Raw genomic sequence first — 12244 nt, 5'->3', positions numbered from 1 at the left:
AGCTCAAAATCATTCAGTTCCAGAATTAACCCTTAAGGGAACCAATATACGATCCGTTAGGAAATATTAGATTTCGTATTGTTGATACATATTCCCAGCCATCCATGATTTTAAATCTCCAAAACAAAAGTCATTAGCCTCAATCTATGAAGAGACCTTAACGAATGAATCAAAAGATTTAATAAACATAAACATGAGTTCATGAACACACATGATTTAGGTTGATCTATAAATTATCATCAGTTATGTTATGAATTACAAATATTTATTATTAAATGAATTTTGGATAAAGACTTTTATCCATATCGGTCCCTGTCATATATAATCATATTATATAAAGCACTTTTACCGAGATGTCTTACCACATCAATAATTCGAATCTAGATTATTTGTATCAACATGATACTCAGTAAACCGTACTTACAACCCTAATTAAAGAATTCTATAACTTCAATTTATTGTTGACTGTTTTTATTCATTCATGTGATCTTAATTCTCTCGTACTAATACAAGATCACATTCTTAATAATGAATATGGAATTTTTCTGATATTTACAAAAAGATTATTCAAACAATAATTTAATAATCTAAATATAACAACAATAGACCATTGTATTTATTTATTCATTGAAATAATAAATGTCTTTTACATGCTTTTAGGACATACTCCTAACAGTCAGTGCTCCCATCAAATCTAGAAGGATGTTCTTTTCGGAACCTTTCGTATAGTGGTTCCAATCGGTCTACCACCTCAGGGTAAATTGCTAAATGTTCGGCTGGAGCTGAACATTCTGTGTAACTGGCACTTATGCTTTTCGTCTTTGAGTTGCTTCCATTGCAGGAAATATGGTCTCCCATTCTTGTGGAACAGGTGGATGGGCATTTCCTTTGCGATCACCTCTTCCTGTGTGACCACCTCTTCATTGGGAGCATTATCCCCACCTCAATCCTCACTGATCTCCTAGGAAGAATGTTTCCTTACTACTTCTGAGATCAAAACATTATCTTAGTACTATCTTTTCAATCCAATTGGTAGTTCCAAACAAAATTAAAATTGAACCAAAGCTCAATCCATCATCCATATCAAAAAATTAATCACTTGACTAAATTAAAACGTTGTCATAAATCATAATTCATCCAAAAACATACTTGTGTTTTGTACTCAATGAAACCTTTTAAAGATAGCTTCCATAACTGAAACTCATTCCAAATCCACATAGGAATCCACAACAGGCCAACCAAACTCCTTCATAACTCATACAGGCAAGTATATTCCAAATCATAAATTAAGGCATGTAGGTAAAATTTTTTTTACCACTTACAGCGCAATGAGTCGAGCTTGTCTTCGATGGTGAGTGTACATGTTAGGACGATTCACAAGAAGTTTATGAAAACCTTAAATCTCTAATACCAAATGTAACGCCCCAACTTACCGAGGGTTACCTTCGTGACATAAAAATACTTACTTTGACCCAAAATACCATAAGTTTAGTTTATTTGATTGAAAAGAAAGTAAAACATCCTTCAAAACAGTATTATTCAAAAGAAAATGGAGACTCCAGAATCTCATAGTTATTTTACAACCCAAGTACTTGATTAATACATAACACAATACATCAAGTGGACCCATAGTTACATTGTCCCTAACATGTACTCACGCCATCGCAACTCTCTGACTCATTGCATTCCTTTCTCTTTACCTGCATACAAAGTACCTGTGAGCAAAGGCCCAGCAAGAAGAACTATATAGGACACAACTGTAACGACCCAAAATTGCTAATAGGGCTTAGGGCCTTGATTAGGATGCCAGGAGGGCATAATTGGTAGATGTATGTTTAATTGATTAAATGCATGATTGCGTGGCATGCATGATTGATATGATTATATGAATATGTGATATGCATGTGTTATGAGTATTAGATATGAATGTGGGCCCTTTATAGCTTATAAGGGCACATTTGTAATTTTTGCCTGTTGATGGCATAAATGTGATTTATGATTGAGACTACATTATTATGTAGATATATTTGCAGCATATGGCTCAAGACGGTCCTAGTGAGCGGATTCGCGAAATAGTCACAACGGGGTTTAATACCCGGCTCGGGGGGAGCCTAGGGGTCTTTTTGGGAATTTAGAGAATATTTTGGGAATAGTTAGACATGGGATAAGTATTTGGTAATTAATTGTACATGATGGGGTTAATTGGATAATAGTAGGAACACTTGAGGAATTAGCAGGAATCGGGAGAAAATGACCATTCTACCCTTAGATACTATTGGAGGGTTAATAAACTTAAGGGCAAAAAGGTCTTTAGGCTTAAGATACACTCAGATGTGTAGAGAAGGGTCAGGAACCTTAGGGAATTTCATCACATTCTCCCTTTCCCCCTCCCTCACGATTTCACACACACACACACACACACTCTCTCTCTCTCTCTCTCTCTTTTTATACTTTAAAGCTAAGGAAGAAAGAGAACATAAGAACTTAGGCCCTAAACTGGGAATTTTGGAAGGAAATTGAAGGAGATAGGCTTGAGTTGCTGAAGGAAAAGGGCTGGGACTTAAGCTCAAAGATTGAACGTTGTAGCTGAGGGTTTAGCAGCTATTTGAGGTAAGGATTTTGTTTAGTTTCAGTTAAGAGTTCTGGTTTATAGGATTATTTGGTTGAGGTTGTTAGGGGTGAATTTTTTGTAGTTTTGGTATAGTTTTGTGTGTTATAATATGCTTAAAATTTATGGTTAGAAGTCCTGAACTTGCTCTTGCAATTTGGTTGGAAGTAGGAATCATTATTGGGTAGAGCTTTGAGGTTTTTGGCTGGAAAGAGGTGGGGTAAACCCAGAAATTCTAGGTATGTGGGGGCACGCTGCGACCCAGCTCAGGGGCACCGCGGCCCACATGCCCAGATGGCCCTGGGTGGCTCTTTGTCTTGAGGGCACGCCGCGACCCTAGGGGGGCAAGTGGCGGCCCGCCTCCCCCTGAAGCTTGAGGATTAATTATCTAACTTGGGGGCGCGCCGCAACCCTTAGGTTCAGGTCGCGGCCTGCCTAGGGGATTTTTCCTTAGGATGATTTCTAGGATTGGTAAGGCTCAGGGGTTCGAACCTAGATGCTCGGGATTATTTCAACTACCCGGTTTAGTAGAAATCGAGGTCCTAGAGGCTAGTTTTTGCCTCCTATGTTTTTATTTGGATTAGAAATTGATGATTACCCATTGGCCACTATGACTAGGTTTATTGCCAAGGCTCGGGGCTAAGGATCGTGCTCGGGATCGTTCTTTATCCTTCGCTTGGAATTCAAGGTAAGAAAACTGCACCCTTGTGTGGGTATGTTGGGACTGAGATTCCATGTATCTGAGTATATGTGTTGTGTAACTGTGATACTATTATGTGAAACGTGAAATGAACGGCCTAAGAGAGTCGGGGCTGATGATTTGCGCACAAGATGCGGCTCGCCCACTGTGAGTCGGGGCAGCTAGATGAACAAAGGACTCGACCTAAGCGAGCCAGAGTCAGTGGAGTAAACAGAGGGCTCGACCTAAGGGAGCCGACCCTGAACACTTGTGTATTGGTTGAGATATATTTCTCTATGTACATGTTTAATATTGTCAGTTTGATGCTTATGATTTATTGAACTTTTAAACGACTATCTTATGATTGATTTGATGTTATTACTGATTATGTATTTGTTGTTATGGTTTTCTTGTTGGCCCTTGGCTCATGGGTACTATGTGGTGCAGGTAAAGGCAAGGGTAAGCTAGACCAAACATGAGTTGGAGAGCTCTAGGGACGAGTTATACATCGTCAACTGCTCATCCGCCACGGCCGAGGGAAAGTAAAGGGACAAAGCCTAAAATTTGTATTTTTCCATTTGAGTGGCCATTGGTTGTTTATAACTTTTGAGAATTGTAAATTTGTCTCTTAAACCCTGTTTTTTGGATCCCATGTACCAAACGTCTATTTTAATGAAAATTAATCATTTATGTCTAAAATCTTTTAAACCTAACCTGGTAATTGACCTCAGGATCTCATTACTATTCAAATGACTTGATTAGAAAGTCCTGCACTATTTTAAAACACACAGTGTAACGATCTTGGTTATCCAGGGCATTACAACAACCCTCAAGCCAAAAACATAACCAATTCATAAACACATGATAGTCAACACAATCATAAAGCATGACGTCATAATCATAATGCATATTTCAATGTAGTACAATACAACATATGCATCTAAATATAATCCAAAAATATCACTCTTGCAATGGCCCACTGCCCTTGCGACAACCCCTTGAGTCCATACACTCAAGTTAAATTAACATGAATATACAATCATGTCTATATAGTTCGTACATTCATAAATCATCATAATATAAAGACACAATAACACTCATGCTCATAACAGTGCATACATGCATATATCCAAACATGTATCATAACCAAAACCAAATCATATCGTTAACCATACTATCATAGTATGAATAATGCCAACCATAAATTGATAAGCATGAACAAATACCAAACAAACTCTATGCATGCAGGTGTCCACTCTTCTTTGCTTAACTCCAACAATTAATTGATAACAACCCAAGTGTGATCTCCTTTAAGCCTCCTTAAACAACCCTATGTCAGAAACAATAAAGCTATAAAACACCCTAATCTAATGCTTTGTAAAACTATTATATGCACATAAACATTTAGAAGAAATCCACTTATTGTAAGAAAAATCTCAGTGGGGCATTGCTAAAACATGCAAGTTGGGCCCAATAGTTTAAAATAAAAATAATAGTTTTCATGCAACATTTTAAAAATAAATAAATTTCAAGTCCCATTGATAAGTTCTGAAAAGTTAAAAATAAACATAACATTGTTCTTTAGAAATTGGCATTAAGCTGATCGTTTGTTCGCCGATAGGATACCCCCACGCCATACACACTCTAACATCGAAACTTCCCACATCACCACGAGTGCCAAAGAGAAAACCTATTTGCTACCTGGAAGGGAAAGTAAGGGGGTGAGCTAAAAGCCCAATAATGAAGTATAAACAACACACAAGCAAATACAACAAACATTGTAACGACCCAAAATTACTAATAAGGCTTAAGGGTCTTGATTAGTGTGCCAAGAAGGCACAATTGGAAGTTATGTGAATTAATGGTGCAAATGCATGATTATGTGATAAGCATGCTTATATGATTATTTGGATATATGAGATGCATGACTATGAGTATTAGTATACATGTAGACCCTGTTTAGGCTATAATGGTATATTTGTAATTTTGGCCCGTCGAGGGCATAAATGTAAATATTTGTGATAAATTATTGAGACAACATTATTATGTGGATATATCTGTAGCTTGTGACTCGAGGCGATCCTAGTGAGCGGTTTAGGGGAAAAGTCACGGTGGGAATTTATACCTGGCTCTTGGGAGTCCGAGGGTATTCCTGGGATATATTGGAATATAATTGGTGATTAGTTAGGTGTCAGGATGTAAGTGGTAAATATTAGAGACATTCGAGGAATTAGCGGAAATTGGGAGTAATGACCAAAATGCCCTTAGAATGATTTAAAGGCTTAGGATTTATGGGAGGGCAAATTGGTCATTTGGTTTGAAATCAGGGATACGTATTACTCTGCTTTATTGGCTTAGTGGAATGTGTAGATTATTTGAGAAGCCTAAAGGAAAACAAAAGAGACAAAAGAAAAGAAGGAAGGAAAAACAGAACTCCTAAGTTACGCCTTCTCTCTATCTCGGTTTATCATTCTTCTTGCACCATTTCTTGGAATTCTTGGAGCTGTGGTTCAGAGGAGGATTCGGTCAAGTTTAGCACTTGAGGTTCTTGGTGAAACTAGGAGGTCCTACTGGAATTCAGTTCAATTGAGGTAAGTTTCAAGGTTCTTTTCTTGAGTTTCTGGTTGTAGCTGAAATGGTTTTCTAAACTTGAGTTTTGGATGGAATCAAGGGGGATAAGCTTGAGGAAGTGAAGGGCTTGAGGCTGAAAGGATACTAGAGATAACCTGGGTAAAAATTCTCCATTGAAGGTATGAAATTCTAGCTTTACAGTTCTGAAGTTTCTGTTGAGTTTTTGAGCTTCAACCTCAATCATGGTGGTTTCTTTATTTTGGGGTGCATGTGCTTAAGTTTCATATGGTTGGATCATGTGGGGTGAGTTATAGATGATGGCAGGCTTGTTTTGGTGTTTGGTTGAGGTTTGGAAGGATTTTAGAGAGTTTTGGCTCGAGGAAGTTCGAAGGGGAAATCCGGGTATTGTCTGGCTGTGACTAGCGCTGTAGCGCTAGCCTTAGGGCGCTACAGCGCTAGGCCTTGGTCAGAGAGCTTTTTGGCTCTATTTGTAGCGCTATAGCGCCCTCTTTATGGCGCTTTAGTGCTACCCTGTTTCCAGAAGGGGGTTTTTGAGTTATTTCCTAGGGTTTTTGCCCGGGGGCTCGGGGTTTGATTTCACCACCCCATTTGGTTGAATTAGGGCTTCCCAAGGGCTCAGGATTGGTCCCGAGGCTAGGTTTTGGAATTGAAGTTTGGTGATGATTCTGATCTATGGCTGTGACTAGGTGTACGCTAGAGCTCAGAAGGGATCGTGCTTGAGGGTCAGTTTCATTGATTAAAGCTAACGGAATCAAAGGTAAGAAAACTGCACATGGTTATGTGATTGTATTGGGACTAAGAGATCCCTATATCTGTATAATGTCATAGATGGTATTATGCCATGGGACATGTGATAAACGGCCTAAGAGTTTCGGAATCAATATTTGTGCACAAGGCGCGGCTCGGCCACTGGTATATGAGGACAACTTGATATTCACTGAGCGCGGCTTAAGCGGGCCGGAGTCAGTGGGATAAATAGAGGGTGCGACCTAAGGGCGTCGACCCTGGTTATTATATGTGAATTGGTTATTAATGTTAATTGATAAGCTTGGTATGTTGAATGCCTGATTATATGGATATTTTGGATTGTTGAGTATATGATTATACTGTATGAATTATCTGACTGTTTGATTGATGATTATGCTCTATTATTGTGTTTTCTTGCTGGGCCTTGGCTCACGGGTGCTACGTGGTGCAGGTAAAGGCAAGAGTAAAGTGGACAAGTCCTTGGTGGGAGAGATTTGAGGCTGAATCTACATAGTCAGCTGATCGGCCGCGACGGCCGAGGAATGGTACAGGACAGAAAAAGGCTAAATGTCTGTTTTGCCCTTAGAGTGGCTAATAACTGTACTTTTATCCTGAAATTTTGTAAATTGTCTTTCAACATTATTACTTTTGGGATCCCATGTATAAAAGAATGTTTGATTATATGAAATGAAACTTTTGTGATCGAAATCTTTTAACCCTAGTTCAACTATAGTTTCAGTAACACGTTTCTAACTAAATGACTTAATTAGCAAGTCTTGCACTTTTATAAACACACAGTGTAACGGTCTTGGTTATCCAGGGCATTACAAACATACTCACATTCATACATCGTTATACGTCATACTTAACTTTATCATCATACTTCATCATTATAAACATCATTATCATAAACATAATCATGATAAACACCATCATGATAAGCATCATCATCATATCTTTGTGAACATGGCCCGCTAACTTGTCCATGTCACATCTTGAGGTAAATAGGATCTCTGGTCCTTGAATAACCTCGGCGCGTCCACCCTATGAGTTACGTCTTCATATCCTTAGTAACTCGGGTTGCATCTTCATATCCTTAGTAACCCTTTTTGTTGTGTCGCGTTCAACATGCTAACAACCATTACATATCATACAACATCCAAACACATACATCCCAGTCATATCAACACAAAGGAAGTTTCATGATTTATCAACATCGTCACATCATCACAAAATATCAATTCATAATTCATATCGCAAAACGTATCATTGTACCTAACATTCTATCCTACAAACCGATCTTACCGTTCACAGCATAAACAAACAAAATTCTATCTAACTTCCTTACCTCAGGTCCAAGCAAGCAAAAATTGACAAACTTTACAATGAGCCTATAACCATAATCAAATAGCATTCTTTAGCATCACATAAGACTTTCTTGTGCCCAACTCATATACCCCATGTGTGCATGGGCCATGCACACATGGTGAAAACTACACATATTTTCCAAACATACATATTTACACATAAAATCACCAAAAGAATAATGCAAATTATACCTCTTTTACATGCATGGATTTTAAGTAAAAATCCTATGGTTGAATATTAGACATATTTTTTAATGTAAAAGTACATTTGCATGCGACATGCATACGTGGGAACGTTGTTAAAAAGTGATGTTAAAAACGATAATTCCTATACACTTATTTCTATCATTTTCAAAATAAGGATTTAGCAACATATTTTCTTACCATTATTTATCTCTTTGAAATTACTAAGTTGACTAAACCTCTTAAAACATTATTTTTATTTCATAAAAATAATTTATTTAGCGATTTAAAAATATAATAAATCCATTTATTATTTTTAAAGTACATTGAAATAATTAAGGCTTGACATTATTTAAAATACTTATAATTATGTTGTTTCCTTAGAAAATCACCATTTTATCTAAACTAATAAAATTACAAAAATTGATGTGAGAAAATATAATTTCTACGGGTGAAAAAAATATATTTTACTTATATTATTTTCAAACTTAATCTTATGTAGTATAAATTCATGAGTGATAATTAAATAATTATTTTTTTAAAATTATTAAACTAAACTTTCAGCCACTATTTAATTTATTTAAAAATCACAAGTAAATTAATCTCAACATTAAAATAAAAAAAATCATATCTATTAAAAGGAATATGATTTACATAGTTTAGGGTTACATTTAAAAATATTATTTTTAATATTTAAAAAGTTTAGGGTTATATTATTTCACAAACACACAAATTTTTTCTTTCATTTAAAGGACTTTCCAATATTTTACCAAAAATTCCAGCAACAATAAATACTCTCAAAAATCATAAACTTGGAATTGAAACTTATATTTTCTTCATAAAATATAAAAAAAAAACTGTAGGTATTAATTTGAGTAAAAATATCATTTTAATGTGAATTAAAACACCCTTTTTATTTCATAAAATCAACATAGGATTTGGAACATTACTTATGCATGCAAATTATTATTTCACCGAATTTCTCACCAATAATTATACACAAAAATCAGCAAGCATATTTAATCATGAAATTCATTTTTACATCATGCTTAAATAATTACTCAAACCAAAACTTTCATGTATCATCATTTATAAGAGACTTAGAATATTTCTAATAAGTGTATTTGACATTAAAGTAAGATGAGCAACATGCATCAATAATCTCCCTAGGCCGAAACCAATATGAACATAAACATAAAATACCAAAATCCTCATTTACATTCACATGAAACCTAGCATGTATCTATCATCATCCTTGCATGCCTTTTCATAAATCAATAGTTTCAAAATGATCATAGCAACATAAACATAAAACACAACCTTCACATAAATCTCATCAAACACATAATCTCCCAAACATTCTCATGGGTCTTAATAACAAACCATATACTCTTCATGAGAAATAAAACCATCACTACCATTCGCATATGCCCTTCAAGAAATCTTAGAAAAATTCAACCAAAACCAAAACATAACCACCTCATCAAAATGACCAAACATTTAGAGGGCGTTTGGCACTTTAACTAAAAAACTGTTTTTTGTTTTTAAAAGCTAAAAACTGTTTTTTGAAAACAAGTAGGGGTGTTTGGCATTGTTTTCAAAAAACAATTTTTAAAAACAAAGTTACAAAAAACAGAAAATTTTGAGAACAACAAAAAGTTATTTTCTGTTGTTCTCAAATTTTTTTTCCTAACTTTACTTCTTATTTTTCATTATTTTTTCTTTCAAATTATTTTATCTCATTATTTATTACAAATTTTTAAAATATTTTTCTCTCTTTAAATATATTTGTTAATTTTTTATTTAAGATTTAAAAAAAAAAAAACTAAAAAAATTGTTTTTAGAAAACATTAACCAAACAACTCTTATTTTTTGAAAACTACAAAAACAGTTTTCTGTTATCATTTCTGAGAACAAAATTTTGAAAACAAAAAACAGAAAACAATGCCAAACAGGCCCTTAGATTTCCATAGGTTATAATCATATTTATGAAACAAAACCCAAACATGACCCAAGAGATTACACTCACCCAAACAACATGAGATTAGGGAAAATTTCTATTTCATTCCTTGATTATGTTCAAGAACACAAGAGCACAATAACCCTGGGCACAATATTCTTAGCATCAAGAATACGAGAATATAGATTAGAGGATTCAAACCACTTAAAGATCAAGAACACCAACCTAGTTTTTGAAGTCCTCCCTTTCTCCTCCTTCTTCTTTTTCTTCTTTCTTTCTCTCTTTCCTTCTCTCTTTCTCTTGTTCTTCCCCCTTAGCACTATGTGGTTGGCAGCTTGGTGTGATGCAATGAGGTTTCCATTTTTTTTTCTTCTTTTCTATATATACAAGGCTGGCCGACTACTTAGAGTAGAAAAAATCATATATATGAAAATATTATCTCCATGATGCCTAGATTATTTCCCATATTCTCTCATAATTATAATGGGTCCTTTCCTTATTTACTTCTACACCATAATGGAAAACTTTTCCAAGATTTTATCTAGAAGCTTTGCTATTCTCTACAACTCATAGTTGACTACACACTCTTCCATTCTCACACATATTCCCACGGCAACACCAATCAAAAGGAAAGAAAAAAAAAACAACATATTCAAGCAATTCTCTAATAAGAATAATAATTATTATTCTAATTTTGCTAACACTCAATCCAATCAGATGAAATTCACACCAATAACATTGCTATTCCTTAAATAACAATATCAATAAATAATTAAGGAAAAAAATATCTTATTCTCTTTCTACATAGTAAAATAAAATAAATAAATAAAAAATCAACTCACATAATTTCTACCAAATAATTCAAATAGTAAAAAAAATTAAAATTCTAACACTTAACAATTAAATTAATATAAACAACAATTTAAAATAATAATAATATAAAGAAAATTTGGTGCGCTACAAAAGCGTAGGTTTAGTTTCTCCTTAAATCACAACCTACCATTACTTTCATAAATAATTCTAGGTCCAATTATACCTTAAACATGTCCAATTATGTCCTAATAACCTTAGCTTAAGATCCCCTAAGGTTACCCATCAAAATCCATTGAAATCACTTCTACCAAGCTTAGATCCTAATTAAGACTCTAAAATAATCACATATAAACTTGGCTTAGGTCCTAGAATTTTATAGATTTGCACAAGCTTTCCAACCTTATAAAGAACAACCAAATCTAACATCGAGGTCAAAAGTTATGGTAAAAATACGAAATCCAAAAAATCGTAACTAGAAAATGTATTTGCGCTACGGCGCCCTCCCAAAAGGGTTGTGGCGCAACTGAATTCAGAGAGAATTTCAATGCCCAAATGATATGCAAATGAACCACAGCGCGCATCCACTTGAGTCGCGGTGCCCTCCCACTGAAATTTCTGCGATTTCTCAACCCCAAACATCCCAAAACACTAGGGGACTCAAAACTTTGCACCAAATCAGTTTATATAGCACTACATACATCCTCTAAGTAGCATCCAAACATCAAATCTAAGTCTCAAATCAAGAATTGAAATTCTAGGGTTCAAAAACCCATTTTTTCTCAATTCTGAAATCCAACCAATTCAACAGCTTTCAATTTAAATCTAAGCCTTAAATTAATTCCTAAGCATGTTTCTATCATCAATACACTCATCTAAACAACGTAGGATCATCAATTTTATGAAAATCAAGCAAAACCCCCAAATTTTCATCAAGAACACATGAAGAACAAAAGTATAAATTCCTTTACCTTTCTTTGAGATTTGAATCCTAGATGATGGTGAAATGATTGGCAACAATCTAACTCTTTAAGAATCTCAAATTTCCCTTGGTATCTTAGAGGAAATCAAGAGCTTGCTAGAGAGAATATGAGGAGAAGAAGAACATATGCTGAAAATAAAACGGGAAAGCTAATGGTCATCTTTTCTATCCATTCACCAAATGACTAAAATGCCCCTCCCATCTATTAACCCAGTTAGTCATCATCAAGGGTAATTTGGTAATCATGCCACTATTACTCATTACCTCAAATAATAATTCATACCCGAACCAAGTCGAATATTTCCCTTTGTGACAT

The sequence above is a fragment of the Humulus lupulus genome, chromosome 1, assembly GCF_963169125.1.
Source record: "Humulus lupulus chromosome 1, drHumLupu1.1, whole genome shotgun sequence".
Classification (NCBI taxonomy): domain Eukaryota; kingdom Viridiplantae; phylum Streptophyta; class Magnoliopsida; order Rosales; family Cannabaceae; genus Humulus; species Humulus lupulus.
The sequence above is the reverse complement of the archived record's forward strand: the minus strand, read 5'-3'. Positions refer to the sequence as shown.